Source organism: Ambystoma mexicanum, chromosome 3q, assembly GCF_040938575.1.
Source record: "Ambystoma mexicanum isolate Mex_15411 chromosome 3q, UKY_AmexF1_1, whole genome shotgun sequence".
NCBI lineage: Eukaryota > Metazoa > Chordata > Amphibia > Caudata > Ambystomatidae > Ambystoma > Ambystoma mexicanum.
In genome coordinates this window covers 1,034,686,098-1,034,705,101 of record NC_090926.1, presented here as the reverse complement: position 1 = coordinate 1,034,705,101, position 19,004 = coordinate 1,034,686,098, and the positions used below count along the sequence as shown (strand labels likewise).

At 44.6% G+C, this 19,004-nt stretch overlaps 1 protein-coding gene across 4 annotated transcripts in view; it reads right to left on the bottom strand.

Moving 5' to 3' along the window:
* Positions 1–19,004, bottom strand: part of RBFOX3 (RNA binding fox-1 homolog 3) — a 3,087,537-nt gene that overhangs the window by 1,267,878 nt on the left and 1,800,655 nt on the right. For all 4 annotated transcript variants that reach the window (XM_069655212.1, XM_069655215.1, XM_069655213.1 and 1 more), the window contains one exon: positions 5,991–6,063. The gene's annotated coding sequence lies outside the window, so the exon portion shown is untranslated. The remainder of the gene's footprint in view (positions 1–5,990; positions 6,064–19,004) is intronic.

Below are 19,004 nucleotides of genomic sequence, written 5' to 3'. Positions count from 1 at the left end.
GGTATTGCTACATAGATGACATCAGCTTTATTTGGCACGGCGATGCTGCACTACTTAATGACTTCCATGACTGGATCAATCATCAAACGACAGAAATCAAATTCACCATGAGCTATAGCTTGAAAAACATCAACTTCCTAGACCTGAAAATACTGACCCAGGATGACAAACTATCATGTACCCTCTTCAGGAAAGACAAGGACCGGAACACCCTACTACACTACAATAGTAACCACCATAGGAACAACCTCCCCTATGGTCAATTCCTCAGGCTACGGAGAAACTGCACAGAAACTAGTCAGTATAAATCACATGCAGCCAAACTCGAGGAGAGACTGTGATCAAGGGGATACCCGAAGAAACTCATCAGAAACACCAACAAAAGAGCACTCTACACTCCACGTGAGACACTACTAGATCCCAAAAACAGGAATAACAAAAATGACCACCTAACATGCGTTACAACATTTGGACCTGACACCACCAGGATACAACAGACCATCAAAAAATTCTGGCCACTTATACAATTGAGTCTACCGGAGGAACCTACCCCGAGGATGGCGCTCAAACGAGCCAAAAACCTGAAGGAACATCTAACCCACTCACACCTGAAGAAAACAGCATGATCAGCCCTATGGAACCTAAGGGTCCTCACGAGTCACCATCCCTGTGGTACATGCGTTGCATGTAAATTTACAAAGAAAACCAAATCTTTTAAAATTGGAAACAAATACTGGGTCCTCAAGCAATTTTCCAACTGCAAGACATGCAATGCTATTTACCTGATACAATGCCCATGTGGACTCAGATACATTGGCCAAACACAAAGACCGGTCAATAGAAAGATCAGCGAGCACCGATCCAGGATTCGATGCAAAGTACACAATGCACCAATAGTGTCCCATTTCCTGGAATTTCATCATGGACCTGATGACTTCAAATGGTGGGTCATTAATAGAGTGGACAGCAATACCAATGCAAAAAGCACATGAAATCATAAAGAAGCCCGATGGATATTCAAGCTTCAAACCATCACATGTGGACTGAACGAGGCAGATGTGCGCTAGAATTATTAGTACACTGCATCGCTACATACTTTTAGATACACCTGCGGAAGGACTTCCTCTTATTAGCCGCAGGCATATGAGTGAAGCAGGTGCCACCCACATCACCGATACTGGAGATACCATCTACAGACATGATGCAATATGCCTCACAATGCTTGGTCCATTAGTTTGTTTTCTTCATGCATAGTACCTCCCCCTCGAGCAGTTACATGTTCTTCTACACACAGTCCCTAATGGCGACAAGCACACTCCATTCTGACACCAAGGGTGGCATCCAGAGTAGTCTACATGTTGCCGCTTACTACCAACCACCGTATGGCACTGTATTGGACCACTGGTACTACCCGGGACCTCTAGGTGGGTACTCTACAACACACACACTATAGGTGCATAAGTACTGTGCAGCGCCATATTTCATGGCATCCTGCACGCAATTTCCCTGTACCCAACATCTTTCTCCATACTTTGTTCTAGGCTCTCCATCATCCCAGACACCTGGACAGGGGGCCCTCTGCCCACAGCCTTCCTAACACACGACTACTGGGCCTGCCAGCCAACGTATCCCCCTTGGCAGATACATCACACCTGCATTATACTCGAGTCCTAGCCCTACCGCCCGTACCTCCAGGTGGCCCACGCTCTGTGCAGGCCCCGACCTGTATTGGGGTTCTGGGTACCCCCGATGCTCATATGCGCCCAGGTGCTTTCATGCACAACCCATTGCCACACGCTACAGCGGTGGCATTGGGTTGCTATGGCAACCCCATGTGAGCGGCTGTAGGACGCTTGCACAGGAGCTCAGACACTGCTCCCCTGTGCATGCGCCCTACGCTCTATAACACAGCTCACTCCCGAACAGCAACCAAGAATGACGGAGCTGCTTCAACACCATCCCGGTTTCTTTTGCGGACGCCATCTCGCCTCATGCCTTGTTCCTTCAGGTTCGTAGCCACACCGTGCTAGCATCCTAACACTACACAGACAATTGGATATCACTGGATTCCAGGTCCTTAATGCTGACTATGCTGCTCTCTGCCCATTTCTCCCTCTCCATGTAGATAGCACTACCTGGACTCAGGAACACGCCAGAGAACACGGTTTCTCAAGCCTATAGGAGCCATTCCACCAGCCTGCCTACAACCCAAGCATAGTGCACTCGACCTTCAACTAGCCCACCAGGTATGCTGAATTTTCATTCAGCTTTACTCCTAATCTGCTTCTAACAACTCAGCAGCATGGTTATAACCAGCACTTCCTCTTTCATTCAGTTCTGCCTCCCACTTCGGGGTTCTTCTACGCAAGAGGACGTCTAAGACCAGTCTTCCTTGGAACTGCACTACCATTCCCCTGAGCACTACCACCTCGACCGCTAGGCACGTCTAGCCTCAGCCCTTTCCCTAGGATCTTCAACAGGTCAGTCTCTGGCAAACTCCAGTTGCACAAACCAGATGTAGTATGGTTTGTCATTAAAGTATTAATAGTATCCCAGATGTTGCATTAGCCTTCTAGCCATGCAGCTCACAAGGTTTCGTTTACAGTGCACGTTGAGTTTTAGAGACATAGGTCTAATCTCACCCCTCCCTGCGTTTTCCCCTTTCCCTGCTTTGTTTTCCTCCAGAGAGACAAACCCAGAGCCCCAGATGAAGGTTTTTCACCAAGGAGCCGAAAAGCCTGTGGTTCAAGCATAGACTTTGCTCTTCAATCCACCAGAACTTCTAAGGGGGCTCCTCCACCTGGCGTAGACCAACGGGTTGGTCTTCTGTGGGAATAGTCAACCCCACCCCACAACTGGTTACTTTAACAAATCCCAGTTTTGAAGCTAGCATATAAATATCAGACTAGTGTCAACCTTCTTTTAGATACAGCTCACAAGTATGTGCCTGCTTTGAATTAATAGGAGGTAATATGTACTTAACCAAAGTGCGCACTGAGTGCACTACTCTATCTTTATTTGTGAACACTGTCACTTTGTTTTTTGTTTTTCACAAAATGGTTTAAATATGATGTAATATTTACCACACAACCAGTATTAACACACCATTGATTCAGACGTTGGATCAGTGATGAGGTACTGTAAAAGCACCATGTTATCCATAACCTGTTCATTTGCTGAAACATGAATATGATAGATGCATGCCCTGTCAGTGGACAGTACCTGCGAAATAAAGCAGTTTTTTTAGCACAACACCGTTCCCTCAAGATATGTGCATGAACCAAAATCCAGAGTAAACTATTCCACTATGGAACACTTAGCTTACTTTTGAAGCTTGAATACACAATAACAACTGATACAGTGCAGTAGACACCCTCATTTGTTTGTGGTGTTAACCAATTGACATGTGGTTGGAGCACCCCTTTTGTTTTCCACCAAGTATGGAAATAGGGCCTGAACTTGGAGTTACAGATACAATAGTGAATGCCCTCACTCCCATGCATTCCAAGGACAAGAATACACTGCAAGGCCAAGTACAAAGAGAATTTCAGGGTACAAGGCATGGGTGGTGAGAGATGCTGGGCTAAATGGGTGGCAGGGCAGTCTCATGTCCTATCTACTTGCACCTGGGTCTTGGCTTACATGCTGCTAATTGAACTGAATGCTCCAGGCATGGCACAAGCATGTTAAACCAACTGTATTAGTGCGTATAACGAAGGACCTTATAGCTTAAGAAACCAATAAAATACTGTGTAACTGATTTGTCTTAAAATTACACATTCAAAGAGGGAGTCATGAGTTGTCCAACTGATATACGACTGCCAATAACAAACCTAGCTCCTATATGATTGTATGTCTATAGGTGTCTCTTAACCAATCCTAACCTTTGATAGGTTTTGCACTATTGTTGCGTACTATGACTTCACCCTGACGCATAAAGATGTATATAATTGTATTTTTTGCTGAAATCACTGAGTGAATGAGCATACGGCCATTGCGGTTCGCTGCAAGCTCCCCGTTTTAGATAATTGTTAATAAAACCGCAACTTGCCATCTTCTTGAGTTTGTCTGGTTATTTGGACTCAGAATTATTCTGGTCTACTCCCACCCAGTAACAGATGCGCGTTCCAAAGGCCATAAGATCAGCTTCCTTTTTCCTTCGAACGCAGACACAAAGCCACAGACAAAAAAATGAAGGCGCTTGCTGCCTTGGATGAAAGTCCTGCAGAACTGTTCCATAACACTGCTGAGCGTCACTGCCGTGGGCAGGCATGTAGAACAGCGGTTCGAGGTCCTCCAGTGGCATGTGTGCTTTCGAGAGGGGGTGCGCTCATTGAGGTCTAGAAATCATGCAAGGCACTTAAAAGAAGAAACAAGAACAGAAAAGGGTACAACGCCCCTTGGAATCCCAGCATTCCAGTGCTGTCCAAGCCGGGCCCCCAGAACCATGGCCGCACTGGGTATTGAGTAAAAACTATGCACTATGCACAAAACTCTCATGCTGCTTAATTGCATTCAAAAGTACTGTGCGGGGCTATCCTGAAAACATGGATTGGATTGCACCCGAGGGATTGGGGGTGGTCCCTCAATGGCTATCAATTCTGCAATCTTCCCCAAAGCCTGGCTGCTAACTCAGACAACAGCCAATGGCCGCGCTGCTGGCCACTGCAGGGCTTTTTGATTGACGGCTCCGTTTTGCTAAGGGTCTGTGCTCATGGACTTTGAGGTGCCCCGACCTTATGTGCCCAGAATGTAATGAAAGCTACATTAGCGGCCGCCTGCATCAAGCGCCCGGGCAGATTCTCAGCTATGGCAGGCGGTCCATCTCCCTGGGAGAGCCAACGCTGACTCCAGTCTAGGGCTCTGCAACTCTACATTCCAGGCTCGCAGCATAAAGGAGGGGGGTGGAATGAAAGCAGCCAGGGTAACATGCTAAAATCCGGCCATGACATTACAGCTCTCACATGACACGATGGGGGCTACATAGACCACCGTGACTCCAAAAACAGTTGCCCTTTCTTAAGCCAAAGCACATGGACGGTGTCAACAACTCCAACTTCAGTATTCGACCTTTCTATTTTAGGAGCTGTTTAGCTCCTATACCTAGCTAGGTGAGCTTGCTTATCCTGACCCCAGCAGCTTCCAGAAGCCAACATTGACTCCCCGGGCCAAGTACAGACATGCTTAAGTGACAACGTCAACTCTGAGTGTACAGAATGCGTATTTATAAAGGAGCATGGGACTGGTTATGCATGACAGACAAGGTCATAGTTTCATCTCAAGTGGACGGTCTATGTGTGTGGACTAGCCCTGCATTCTCTAGAAACAGTTACGACTCATTGGGTGATGACAGGCATGCACTGCTTTAAGCCCCAGCTCTTTAAATGTTTATTTCAGGCCCCACCCCTCTGCGCCTTTTATTTGTGGTTAAGGTAAACAGCGTGGCTGCAACTTGCATCCGGTAGCGAAATTGATGTGCTGTGTGTAATAAGTGAAACTAAAACTTCTTAAACTGTATGAAATGTTATGGGACCAGCCTATCTATCACCTCACTTCTGACTGCAAGCCAGAATGTTTACTGGGCTCTCTGGGGGATGGACTATACACTTCTTTCAAAGTTTCTGATTCCCCGACCGGCAGTAGAGGCTGTCAAGGGCAGACATCTGTCAGTGATTACTGGCAGGGGACAAGTGTCCAAGTTCAGAAAGGGAGTTAGCGCTCACCGAGAACATGCACTCGGAAGTCAATATCACACTCAAACACTCTGGTTCTGCAAGACATCAAATTCCTTACACAAATACTAAAAGCAATTTAGGATGAGCACTCAGAAGCTCTTTAAATTAACACCAGAACTCACCAAGCGCCTCACCCGCAAATACTACTACAGCTACTAACTGTGCTAGATCCCCTTAAAGGACACACAATGACAGGGTCTGTGAATTAGTCAACTTTGTATTAGATAATGCAACTCAAATAAAGTTAATACTCACAAGGATGAGAAATATTACAGGTGGTGAAAACTGTTCCCACAGATCCTACTGGTCACACAAGAACGCAAAAAGGCTGCAAGAAGAAAGGGTAATTAAAACACTGCAACCACAGACATAGAGCACAGTAACAGGTAGGGGCGTACTGACATTTAGCTTCATGTAAGTATTCGGCCGAATTCCGGCTGAAATTGAATTATTCGGCTTCAGCCGAATACTTACTTAATTATCACTCAAAGAAATAGTTTTCCTTACGGAATACATTAAGTACTGCTTTGACTTTGTGCCGCGAATCATTCAAGCATGTCATGGTTACCCTTTAAAAGGATCATTAAACAAATGCTGCTGTCACTTTTTTGATTGAGTACTGGCAGGGCAGAGGTGTGGAAGTGCAAACGAAGTCCCTGACCTTCATGTTCTGGACAGACATTCATCTGGTGGTTTTCTGGGGAGGGGTGAGCTGAAGCAAAACTCAATATTTTGCATGTATCTCTGGTATCCAATAGTTTATGAAGTCGCTATTGGAAAATGGCATTTTCTTTAAGAGTTTATTGATTAGCTGATGGCCATTGTGAGAAATCTGAAAGTTACAGGTTCCAAACCCACCAATTCCAAATAAAATAATTAAGTGGATTAATGCATCTGTTGCAGAGATTCCTGTAAGTCCCAACGTCTTAGTGAAAACGCCCAGGGGGTAGTGTTCCTGCAGCAAAGAACTGTATTCATTCGGCAGGCCAAGGTTATAAAGCAAGTAAGATGGCTCAGTGGGATGTGTGCCTGCGGCAGAGATGTGCTTGTAATATCGAAACATAGGCTACAATTCCTACCCCTCCAACGTTCTAATGTTGCAAAATTAGTCCCTTTGAATTGAGTAAAAGTGATGCTATTAAATAGCGGGACTATATTTCTTTTACCAAAATGCCCCATACTGTGACAGCAGAAATATTCCTCCCAAACATTAGACAATTAAAAAAGAGAGATATTTGTGTAATATAGATGAGGCGATACATGTTTACAATTTAGAAACATTGGACCAAATAGATTTACAAGTGAAACAAATAAGTAAAATAGACATGCACGTGCCAAATAACGATCTGAACATCTGCACTGTCCCTTCCCTATAGGGTCAGGCGAGAATCATGGAAAACTCAGCATTCCCTATGAATATGTGTCTGCTGACTTTTAAAATGCAAATAAATACCACAAACATACACCAACTGAAAAAGAAAGAAGAATACTATCTACTAATGAAAAGACATTTTTGAAATGCCTCTTCCCCACTCAGTAAAACAGGTAGAAAGTATGGCTTTAGCATCCCAAAGGTGTGTATGGAATGGCACTTGAGCAGTCAGCAGGGTGCTAATTGATTTAATCACTCCTTTTGTGTTTCAGTGCCTCGCTGGAGCCAGAAAGCTAAATATGCGCAGGCCCAAATCGAACATTTGAAAGTAGACACATCCGGTCTCTCCTCACAGTGCACACATAATATACTATTGGCTAGTCTTAGTTACATGGTCTCTGCCCAACAAGCGACACCTATGAATGCACAAAAATACAACTTGTGCTGTTATTGTTTATTTTCTGATAACATATTCCTTTTGTAGTTTACACACACCTCTTCCATAGACAACAAAGAAAAGAAATGCAATAAAGAATTGATATACATAATTTAAAGTGTGTTTTTAATTTACAAAGTTGTTTTCTTCTCTTCATAACTTTATTAAAAAGGCAGATATTTGGTATTCTGCTGAATACTTCAATCTACTATTTGGTACACTCCTTATAACAGGAAAGATTAGGAAAAATGTAATGGTACAGATGTAGGCAAGCAATCACATCACATCACTACACCACCAGGATAGGAAATGGGTCGGAACAAGACGGAGCTGCACTCCAGTAAAGTTTATCTTGCCAGAGCGCTGTTCCGTCTCAGGTTCAAATCCCATGGGCTCGGCTAGCAGTCCCCAAGATCTTCTCTCGAAATGCTAGCAAGACCAGAGCTCACAGAATATACTAGCCCACTCTCATTGGCGAGGAGATTTCATGAAGGGAGGGTCCCATTCGCATGGCACTTGACCTTGCTGGCTTTGTTTTCTGTAAATGGCAAGTACACGTTTCAGAGTGCAGGGCTGGCCGTTAGGTGTTGGCATTGCACCAATATGAAGCGTGCTTATGGTCACATGCAGCATTTCGAAGAAAGCACTGGTAATTATGTTGTCACCCGTCACCATGGGGCAAGAGCATTTCTGTTAGGTTGAGTAGGGAAGGATCTCGCCCTGCAGGTCTTGTGGGATTGTTAAGAATTTGTGAGGCCTACAGATCGAGGGTTCGACTCTAAGCTTTGGCAAAACCTGGAGTGAAAAGCCAACATTCTCCCCTCCAGTTGCCAGTGCCACAAACCTGAGGTGCGTAAAAGGATTGGAGAGGAGCTGTGGTCCTTTCCAGTTGCAAAAGCTCACAAAATCTTTCAATGTGTAAGTAATCTATCTAAAAGTTCTGCATCTCTCCTTGTTTACTAAAGTCTTGTTTTGCACAAGACTTTAGTGCTGCACAACCAATTACCCTCCGGAAATGTAAATGAAAACCAAGACAAACACCACTACCCCCACCCCACCGAGTGAGGGAAAGCAAGCAATGCAAGCACAAGTAACATGGTTTAGTGAAAATCAGTGCTGGTCAGGAAACTGGGGTGCACGCAAAGATAAGCTAGCTCCAGAACAATATAGAACTGCAAACGGGGTGCATCAGCAAAAAAGAACTGGCTCAGGAAACAAGTCATGTTCTAAACTGTGAAAGCACTTGAAGATCTTAGGGGGAAAAAATAAAGTATTCATATATATGTCCTGGGAGGATAGCTCAGCGGCAACGTGCTCGCCTTGGAAGCAACACAACACGGAGCAACACAGGTTCGATCCCCGGGTTTGTGCTTAGAAACCTCTGGGTATTTAAGCACGTTATAAATATGCAACTAAGACAAACAACTACGCAACTAAGATAAACCACTCCTGTACCAGCGCCTCGATGCCCCCATGCTGTGTGAGAGCTGCAAAAATAAATAAAAATAAATAGGAACAAGAACAATCAGGTCATGGACAATATGCATTGGGGCCTGTGCGGGACTAAGCAAGTGGAGGCTTTTAAAGTGGACTAATGATCACCTGTCACAAATAGGATTAATGATCGAACCGTCAGTCACATGTGTTCTAAGAGAACAGATTGTCCTATAATAGTGCTGCACAAGTATAAATGGAGGGCACCTTTTAAGTCTAAGGATCGGCAAGAAAACAATCCTTATAGTTAAATGTCAATTTGAGACATTTTGCAGCTTCAAGACAAAAGATTTGTGTGGTCTTGTTGTTAAGTGCCTGGCATCAGAGCTGTGCCACCTCGGTTTAAATTCCATCAGTGGCACGGGTTACTTCAAATGGATACTGCAAGTTCTTATTATTTTTATTCCCTGAAAACACACAGGGGAGACGGCGACCGCCCACCCGCTTGTTCCCTGGACTTGTGCCCTGTGCAGTTTAGTGTTCACTCAATAAATGAGAAAACATTATTAATGTGAGAGGTTAAGCTGGAGATTAAGATCCTGCTGTCTGGCAATGTTCAACGCAGGAGCCCTGAAGAATCAGTATAAAACAAGGCTGCCACAGTGCAATCAGTGACTAATCGGAAATACAAGGATCTTGTGCAGAATAACATTGCTTGTCCAGAACTCTATTCAATTGGAATAATGCAAAAAAGAACTATTTGCCATGCATAATTCAATTCTCAGTTATTGTGCTACACGTTTCAGTCCATGCAGCACTTCATCAGGTCTCTTATGTTATGTTAACGGTATTTGTATAGCGCACTGTCACCAACGGAATTGGTCCCTAGGTGCTCAGGCGGATCTGTAAACGAGAAGGCTGGGAGGGTTAGTAAGGTGAGGATAGTAAAGGAGGTGGTGTCCTGTTGGCGGATTCAGTTTGGTATATACCATGTGCTTAGCTATGGTGCGAGTATCGGATCAATGTCAGGCCTCGTGTGCTGTTGGTGCGGCTTATGTGTTTTGTTGTTGCAGTGTGGTGAAGTGCGTGCAGCTTGCTGTGGGAGAGGTGGTTGTGTAGGTTTTTGTATGAGTTAGGTATGCAGACTTTTTGAGCTTTTTTGGTTAGTCGGTTGTAGGTCTTGCAGCTGACTTTTACAGTTTGGCTAAATGCCTAGGGTTAAGAATCCTGTGTAGCGAGATAGAGGCCCAGGTCTCACAATACACTATGTTTCACCATACAATAGACAAGGTCAGAGTCTATACCTCGAGTTGAGAGTTCTGTACAGTAGGCAATGTCGTCGGTTCCACAGTAAGTGGCTTTCTGCATATGATGGACGCTAAACCTGGTAATAGTAATAGTATGGCCTGTCTCTCTCCGCCAACTGATGTTTTGGCTCCAGTAGAATTAAGTGCAAAGCTATACCATCTATTCCAGCTATACCATACTATACTACAATCTATCCCTCCTTTGTATCTTTCCTTGTCTCATTCTTTAATATTTGCCTCTCTACAACTAGTGTTCCTACTCCGATTAAACATGTTATCATCATTCCTATTCTAAAAAAAACCTTCAGATAATGCTCTTGTTGTGTCTAATTTTCGCCCTATTTCTCCTCTACCCTATTTATCTAAGCTTCTGGAGTGCCTTGTCTATCCTCGGATCTCTTCTTTTGTTAATGAATGATCTCACCTCCCTCGTTTTCAGTCCGAATTTCATCCCTATCACTCCACTGAGACTGCGTTAATGTGTGTACTCAACTCTCTTCTGTCAGCTCGCCACTCTACACACTCTTCTTTTCTTATACTTCTTGATTCATCAGCTGCTTTCAACACTGTTGATCACTCTTTACTTCTGCACTCTTCTTTTGGTTTCAGGGGTTCCATTCTTTCTTGGTTCTCTTCTTATCTTTATAACAGAACTTTTTCTGTTTCTTGTGGTGGAAAGACTTCTTCACCTCTCCCTCTTGAGCACGGTGTTCCCCAAGGTTCTGTCTTGGGTTAATTCCTATTTTCACTCTATACTTCATTACTTGCTCCTGTTATTTCTTCTTTTGGAATCTCTCATCACTTCTATGCTGATGACACACAATTCTTCCTATCCTTTTTATCTTTTACACCTGAAATTCACCACACTCTCACTTCTTGTCTCTCTGCCATTAAATCTTGGATGGCATTGCACTTTCTTACCCTGAACGCCAGGAAAACTGAGGTTCTATTTTTCCCTGCTAATTCATTTTCTCCACCACCATCTATCTCTTTTCCACCCTCTACTCTTTCTATTCCTGCCACTGCGTGAAATCTTGGTCTTTATTTGGATTCTAATCTTTCTTTTAGCCATCACATTTCTCTCACATCGCATCCCTGTCGCTTTCATCTGTATAATATTCTCAAAGTTTGCTCTTTTCTTACCATCCATGCGACTAAAATACCTGTTTCTTCTCTTATTTTCTCTCGACTCTTCTATTGTTCTGTCACGCTCTTCGGGTCACTCTTCTTCTCGCCTTGCTCCTTTGAAATCTAAATACCATTCCTCTGTCTTCTCTCCTATCATGATTCTATTTCAGCATCACTTGCATCTCTTGGATGATTACCTTTTCATTCCAAACTTACATTTCATTTTCTCTGCCTAGTCTTTAAATCTCTCTATGGGCTAGCTCCAGACTATCTTGCTGCTCTTCTGTCCTTTGATACTCCTTCTCGCTTTCTTCGTTCTTCTTGTCATTTTAAGTTGACTATTCCCCGTCCACCCTACACTCAGTCTCGTTTTCGTTCCTTCCAGCTTCTTGCTCCTCTTTATTAGAACACTCTTCCTCAATCTCTTCAATCTATCACTGTCTATTCTCTTTTTCGGGTCTCCTTGAAAAATCATCTTCTCCATTGTCCATGATTGTTCGCTTTGAAACCAGATACTTGAATTTCTTTATATTTCAATATTTTCGTACCGTTGTTTTTGACTTTATACAGAACTCTGGACAAAAGCGCTATATAAGCTTTAATAAAATACACATATACCATCATCCAGTCCCTTGTGGCTTCTAGTGACTTGCAGTTTTTCTTGCTGCAGACTATTTCTAGCCGCCCTTCATCCTGTATCATCACAATCACAGATGTGTTGCTGCTCGTTCACTGATTTTGTGCCATTTTTCGTAAAAGTGCGGGTTTTGAACTTAAGCTACTTATTTATTGGTTCCAAAAAACAACCTTGGGACGGATACTCCTCTGCGCAAACCACTTACTAATCTATTAGGGTATTTAGACAGCAGAACTACTCCATGCTAAATTCATGTTGGTTTGGCAGCAGGGACTGATGACAACAGACTCGACAAGTCCACCCGAGCCTGACACTCAACGCAAACTATATTCAAAGTTGGTCCAATGCGCACACCACTAATCAATCTCTATCGCAAATAATGAATCTGGTATCTTGATTCATCAATATCAAGATACATAATACAATATAGCAGTTTTGCATAGTGTTCTCGGCCTTGCTATTGATGAATCAAGACACCCGACTCATTATCTGCGATAGAGATTGATTAGTGGTGTGTGCATTGGGCAGACTTTGAACATAGTTTACTTATTGATTGGCACTGCCGTGTGCTGTACACGTGCATCCTTTTGCTCAGTCGCCTCCCTAGGCTTTGCGGTTGGTCTGGACTTCTAGGAGCCGGGCCATGGGTACTTTAAGGAGACTTTCGCATGCCTGGGTTCGCAAGCACAGGGATGGCATTTTGTGAGAGCTCAAGGAAAGAGCATTAAGCCTCTATGCATTCTCCCACTTGCAGGGCTAGAAGTGTACCGAAAAATGTAGTGTAACTGTGGTCTCGGCAGGGGAAAGGGTAGGCGGAAGCATAGTGCAACATGTGACAAGGTGTTGCGTCCGGGGGATTCCAATAGTCTTAGTGACGAGTAACTAAGGCTCCTACTATCACAACTTTACACTTGCACACGGACATGAATGGACAAACCCTCAATATAGAATGGTGAATATGGTCGTAAAAAGTAGAGGAATGGTAAACAGGAAACAATATAAATAGTGGAACACCGCTCCTGGCCGTTCCCAGTCACTTCGATCACTGCCCTCTTGACTTGGCAGTTTGTTTCTCAAAGCGCTATATTGTATCGGGCCATTGCTGACCACTGCTGCACCCACATCCCTCTGCTCCCATTAGGATCTCAGTTAGGATCATGCCTTAACTTGCTGACTGGTGTGAATATTCCACTTGCGTCTGCTCTATTCAGGGTGTCTGGCAAAATGAACTGTATTTTATTTATTTTGTTTTATTCATTTTGCATTTATTACAGCTCACAGAGGCCAGAGGTATCTGGGCACTAGTTACAGAAAGTTCAGAATACCTTAGTGAAGTGCATGGATGTGTTTATGGTTACAGACAAAGCAGGTGTGAGTGCAGGACTGGCAAAGCCAGGTCTCATGGTCCGGGGGGGGGGGGGCACAACAGGCATGCATATGAGTCCGATCAGGTCGTGTACAGGACTGTGAATCAACCAAAGCTAAAGGAGCCTGCCTAAGCCAATGACCCACTCAAGGAAGTATCACTAAATGTTCTGCCTCTCTGTGCTGTACCAGCGGAGAATATCAGAGGCGCTTATCAGCCTGATGCTGCCTGCAAAGGATGCCCATGTCATGCGAGCAAGAGTATCAACAACCACCCCAGGCATGTGTTTCTGCTTCATTGGGAGTCATCGGTGCAGTGCAGCTGCCTCTATTGGCAGAGAGATCAGGAAAAGCCATCCTGTGACTGGCCACTGTGTACTGCTGCTGCACTGCTATCCACTTCTTTTAGTGGGGATCTCCCACCATATCCCATACTCTGCATGGCTGCCAGAGCTTACTACATCACCGGTGTCTTGCTTCCCTAGAACTATCCACCGGCTATCCAAAGGATGCCAGTCCCGTACTAGTGTTTGCCAACTCCACCCAGGGCCGCCGCCACTGCCACCATCTGAGCCGCACCGGTTGGCATGACCAGCCACTAGGAATCCCAGCTGGGCCAGGGATCTGCTCCCTCTAAGATCTCAGTAGGGTCCATGCTCTGACCCTCCAGTGTGCCTCATGGTGTGTGTCAGTCAGTGCCATTCCCTGGCCCTCAAACCTCAGGTTAGTACCATCACGCACCGGTGTGCTGCCATGAGCCGGTTCTACGATTTGTGAGGACCTGTGCGTTAAAAGGCTTGCGGGAAACCTCTAATTTCCACTGAATTGACTTCACTGGAAGTGACATTCCAGACATTTATGGCGCATACAGCACCGCCATTCTTTCATACCAAGGGCATCATGTGAAGTTACATTCCAAGAAGTTCTCACGCATAAGGCAAGAAAGAAATCACTATGTAGTCATTACTGTTCGGAATGACATCCAGTTCTCAATCAATATCAAAATAAATAGAAGACATTATTTTTCCCCATCTTAAATTTAAAGCTCCAAGAATGATCACAATGCAAAGTAAAGGGGGACTAAACATTCTCCTCTGGGTTTTGCAAAAGTATTTGCAATACTTAGAGAGACAACAAAAGTAACTGGCACTTGCTTTAAGTCACTGTTTGTGTGACAAGGTTCTCAATGCGTCACAATATGTTTTCAGTTTTTATCACTACAATGTAGAGACAAATAAACTATTGGGTCTCCAGGACAAGGGTGGTCCTGTACCCTTTCCCTCGTCCTTGAATGGGGCTCCCACATCCCTAGCCCAGGCTACCTAATCAAACAGGTCTTATCGCAACACAGGTTCTCAACAGGCCAGGGTACCCCGACTTTCTAGTCTCTCCCTATCCTAGGGAGGGTCTAAAAGTCGTAGCCTTATCTAACCCCTTAAGGACTTCCTAGGTCACCTAGTGGGGTAGACCGACTGCCATGGGGCCCTTTTCCTCTGGAGGACCGTTTCCTCTCACTCCTCCATCTATGCTTGTCTCATCTCCCATCTCCTCTCTGTTTTTCTCTCCTCTCTTTCCCTCTCTCTTTGCCAAACTCTGTTCCTTTGTCTTATTTGTCTCTCTAGTTCTCTCTCTGCTCTCCAGTTTCCTCCGTATCCTTCTCCTCTCTACACTCCATCTCCTGGTTTCGCCCACCCCCTGATTTCCCTCCTTCCCACATTACCTCGGTTCCATGTGTTAAAATCGCGGAAAAAATGGCCGTGGACACAAAATATTGCGGCAAAAAGGCTGTGGTTTTGCTGCTGCAATCCATGTAAAGGATGCAGGGGACAACCCTGCAACCCCCAGACCCATTATACCATGTAAGGAGAGCGGGGGACACCCCCGCAATCCCCAGACCCATTATACCATGTAAGGGGAGCGGGGGACACCCCTGCAATCCCCGGACCCATTATACCATTTAAGGGAAGCGGGGGACATCCCCCACAATCCACACTCCCCTTAAATGGTGTAATGAGGTACACCTTTAACAGGTCAAAACTCAGCATTTTTCCCGCAATTTTTTGTACAGGCGACATATTTACCACGATTTTATCACTGCAAACCATTACCTCTATATCTCACTTCCGTTCACCATCATTCCTCTCACTTCCCTCCCATTCCTGATTTTACTTTTCTCCACCCACCTACTTCCCACTTCCAAAGTTCTCCTCTCTTTTTCTCTCTAACAAACCATCCTACTGTCAAACCCTCTCCTGGTCTCCATTCAAAATTACCTTCAATAACTCGCCCACTTAAATACAAACTTCCAAATTGGTACCACCCTCGCAGTTTGAAAACCCTAATTTCACTCTCTCCAAACAATCGGAAATTCTCCTGCAAGCTCTCCTCCACTTGTTACATCCTTCCCTCTGGTCTCTTGGTCTTTCTCTGGTTCCTCAGATCTCAATCGAAGACGTTTCACTGCCAACAGAAAATGCTGGTCTTGTATATCCCTCCCCTTAATGTCTCAAGATGTCCTCCACTCCAACTGCCTACCCGAGTCAGCTTCTTCCCTGGGCCAATCTCTACCTTCTCCTCTCCTTCTGGGCCAGGACTTCCCCCGGAAGTAAGATGTCCTCCACGCCACTGCCTACCCGAGTCAGCTTCTTCCCTGGGCCAATCTCTACCTTCTCCTCTCCTTCTGGGCCAGGACTTCCCCCGGAAGTAAGATGTCCTCCACGCCACTGCCTACCCGAGTCAGCTTCTTCCCTGGGCCAATCTCTACCTTCTCCTCTCCTTCCGGGCCAGGACTTCCCCGGAAGTGCTCATAAGGGTATTTAGCCCCACCCCCTTTTCAACCTCCATCTTTGCTATGCTTTCCATGAGGTCACTGCGGTCATTTGCTCTTTGTCTCTCTTCTTCCCCCAGTAAGCACTTTTCCAACAGGCTTAGAGGAGTGTTCTGAGGACTCCCTTATTCCTGTGCAGTCGCTTGCTAGTTCCCGCTGCACAACCGCTGCCTCACTGCTCCCCTAAAGCATGGCTGTGGTTTGTATGGTAGGCGTTGGGTATTCCGTTTCAATCTTCAATGGGGAGGGATAGTCCTTTTCTATGAGGGCAATCATTTTGTTTTTCCTGTATGGGGCTGGCTCTTCTCTGTTGGATTCAGGTGCATTGTGGTACTTGTAGTAATCAGATGACACTGCCTCCCTGGAACAATGATCCATCCCAGGGGTCTGGGATGTGTGATGCATGCTGGTAATTGTAGTATCTTTGGAACCACCTGAAAGAGAAGAGAAAGAAACCTGGCCAGGGCAGACACTTATAGGCATAGGTCAGAGAAGGTGACACTAATATAGAAGCATCACTCTGTGCATATTTTCGGGTGTGCCCCCTCAACTCTCCTACACCAGTTCTGTGGCAGGTCTGTGTCTGGCACTGCAGGATGCCTATACCAGGTTGAAAGGCGTATTTCCCCCCTTGACAGGGTTAAACCCATGACCCTATCACATTTGGCACAGACATTATCTTTATTATATATTAAATACATTTAAAGAACAGTTATGGTTACTACCTAAAAAATGACTAAATATTGAAACACCAATCTTAATGTTTAAACAAGTTTCGCAAAAAAAAAAAAACATTATACCAATATAAAGATACAAATCTACTTTACAAGCACAGATGAGTTGAACTTATATGGATTAATACTTTTCATCGCTGTGTGATGGTGTGAAGTCTAGTCATGTTTTGGCTTATTATTTTTTATTTTGGTTGTGTGTTTATATGAAGCTTTGAATGGTTATGTTTAATGGACAGCTTGTATAATGCAACATTTTTCAATGAATGTTTTATTTTTGGGAAATGTTGATATAGATGGGTAATTATAGGGACGTGGTAGTTGTCCAACTCGATTGTTTTTCTTATGTAAATGTTAAATACATTTGACATGTATGATTGTAATGGTTGGTGTTTTTAATGTGAATGAGCGACAGATTTAACAGGTGTATTGGACAGATGCAGAAAAATGGTCTTCTCTCCTGTATTTTGTGGGACTTTTTATAGGGTGGATTGTTATGTGTTTTGGTTCCCTGTTATACTTATTTTCTTGTGAGAAGCTTTTTCAAACCCTACCGGTTGTTCACTGGAGCCCAGCACACAAAGTACTTCTATTGGTGTACACACTACTGCATCTGGACCTAACTAAACCCATTGGCCTGCTTTCGCTTGCTGCCAATGAGATGTTTTCTTACCACCTCTGCTTTCCATGAAGTATTTCCTTCATGCTGATTGCAGGCAAGCAGCGGACATGACCCGGAAGCTTTTGTCCTATGTGCCGGTGAAAACATGTAAAGCTCCACAGACAGTGTGAGCAGCACATGGTGAGGGTGCGAGTTATGCTTGCGTAGTTACCATAACTGTAGAATTTCTGTGGTTATTAGATTTTGCCCTACAACCATAATGTCCTTTTAAGTCATATTTTTCATTGAATTTGCATTGTTTTTAAAGTGTAATCTTATCTATGGCGTGCATGCAACCAGCGTTTTTGACTGCATTTCATCGCTTTTTATAACTGAATGTGCCTCGTTGAGTTACAGCACTTAAACATAAAGTCCATTTAGCAAAGATATTTTTCTTATTGTGCATGGTATTTTTGGAGCATAAGCTTAACAATAATGCCCCTTTATCAACTTTAAAAAAAAAAAAATTCCATTGAATTTCAACGGGTTTTATTGATAAAGGTGTTTGCATGATGTTCCTGCATGGTACATAACATACAAAAATGCCCCCTTTTACATACCTAAAAATCCTAATGGGAGTGCGAGAAGGATGGCAGCAGGGGTAATGAGGGACTGTGGCAAGGATGGGGGTAATAGAGCAATGACTAGCTGCCAGGGGAGACTTCCGAGCCTGCCAGGGCTCGGCCCCGGCTGGCCCCAGCCCACTTAAAGCGCTGGATAACATGTTCAAATTCTCCTTACCGTGGACCTGTGTACTCTGCCAGGCATCTTTTTTTGTGGCAGTGCGTCTGAGAGCTCCAGCAGAGACGTTCCTGGCAGTGTGTATGGAAGGAAATATATATTGTAAAAAAATGTTTTAACAGGGCTTGTGTCCCATACTGCCCAGGCTAACGGTGGCCTCCCAGTCCGGCCATGTAATCATTTACCACTCACTGTACAGTGTGTATGTGTCTTACTCATAATAAAGCTGCGTGAGTTAACTGCCTTCTGTTGAGATGAGCGTGCATTTGCTGTGATGTTGGTCAGGGGTGTTGCTAGGTCTGGAAAAGATCCGGGGCTATGCTAATGTCGAGACTCGGGATAGTTAGCCGTTTGGTTGTAACACCTGAGCTTCTATCCGGGGCTACAACCAAAAGACCCAGGTTTATAGCCTGCTTAGACCCCCATCCCCTACCGCCCCCTCCCACACACCTCTCCTGTTGCCCCCAATCTGAGGACCTAATACCCGCACTTTCCACTCGGCCCTCCTTACCACCCACCGTGTTTAATGAACGAGCACCTGTGTTTAGGGGGCAACACCTGTTATTTACTGTACATCAGAGCAGCAGCCCTGCTGCAGTAATAGGTTCCTATCACTGTGATGGCCTGCTA